The 1,366-nt window shown below is 37.8% G+C and overlaps 1 protein-coding gene across 1 annotated transcript in view; it reads left to right on the forward strand.

The window, feature by feature from the left end:
* TMTC2 (transmembrane O-mannosyltransferase targeting cadherins 2) overlaps positions 1-1,366 on the forward strand; it is a 661,377-nt gene that overhangs the window by 516,101 nt on the left and 143,910 nt on the right. The window lies entirely within an intron of this gene.

Here is a 1,366-nt window from a genome sequence, read left to right on the forward strand (position 1 = left end):
GCCAGGTCTTTGCAAATTTCATTATAATAGTTGACTTTGTCTTCTCAAGCTGCTCTTTGCAATCTTCTGTTCAGCTGTTATCTTGTCATTTTTTCCATTTGCTTTAGCTACCCTCAATTCAAGGGCAAGTTTCAGTCTCTTCTGACATCCATTTTGGTCTCTTCTTCCTTTCTTTTCTTTTTAATGACCTTCTGTTTTCTTCAAGTATGATGTTTTTGATGTCATCCCACACTTCCACTGGTTTTTGGTCATTTGTGTTCAGTGTATCAAATCTGTTCTTTAGATGGTCTCTAAATTCAGGTGGGATGCAATCAAGGTCATATTTTGGCTCTTCTGGACTTGTTTTAATTGTCTTCAGCTTCCATTTGAATTTGCATATGAGCAACTGATCATCTGTTCCACAGTTAGCTCGTGGCCTTGTTTTGGCTGAAGACATTCAATTTCTCCATCACCTCTTTCCACAGATGTGGAAAGTCCATCTGGTGAAGTCCACATGTATAGCTGCTGTTTGTGTTGTTGAAAAAATGTATTTGCGATGAATAAGTTGTTGATTTTGCAAAATTATATCATGTGATCTCCAACTCTATTTCTATCACCAAGGCCATATTTTCCAACTACCAATGATTCTTATTTGTTTCTAACTTTTGCATTCCAATCACCAGTGATAATCAGCACATCATCATTGCATGATTGGTTAATTTCAGACTGCAGAAATTGGTAAAAATCTTCAATATTTTCATCTTTGGCTTTGGTGGTTGGTATGTAAATTTAAATAATAGTAGTATTAACTGGTCTTCCTTGTAAGCATATGGATATTTTTATTGCTGACAGCACTGTACATCAGAATAGATCTTGAAACATCATTTGCAATGATGAATGTCATGCCATTCCTCTTCAATTTGTCATTCCTGTCATAGTAGATCATATGATTGTGTGATTCAAAATGGCCCAAATAGGTCCATTTCAGCTCACTAATGCCTAGGATATCAAACTTTATGTGCTCCATTTCATTTTTGACAATTTCTAATTTTCCTAGATTCATATTTTGTATATTCCACGCTCCAATTATTAATGGATGTCTGCAGCTATTTCTTCCCATTTTGAGTTGTGTCACATCAACCAATTGCGGTCCCAAAAGCTTTACTCCATCCACATCATTAAGATTGGCCCTGCTCTGATGAGGAGCTCTGGTGGCATAGTGCCTAGGTCACTATTGTTGTTGTTATGTGCCGTCAAGTTGGCCCCGACTCATAGCAACCCCTCCTTGGGTTTTCGAGGTGATATCATTACAGAAGTTGATTGTCCAACCTTTCTTCCAAGGAGTTGCTGGTGGGTTTGAACCGCCAGCCTTCTGGTTAGCAGTCAA

This window comes from Orycteropus afer, unplaced genomic scaffold (genome assembly GCF_000298275.1).
Source record: "Orycteropus afer afer isolate SDZICR_OR568_19922 unplaced genomic scaffold, OryAfe1.0 scaffold00504, whole genome shotgun sequence".
Classification (NCBI taxonomy): Eukaryota; Metazoa; Chordata; class Mammalia; order Tubulidentata; family Orycteropodidae; genus Orycteropus; species Orycteropus afer.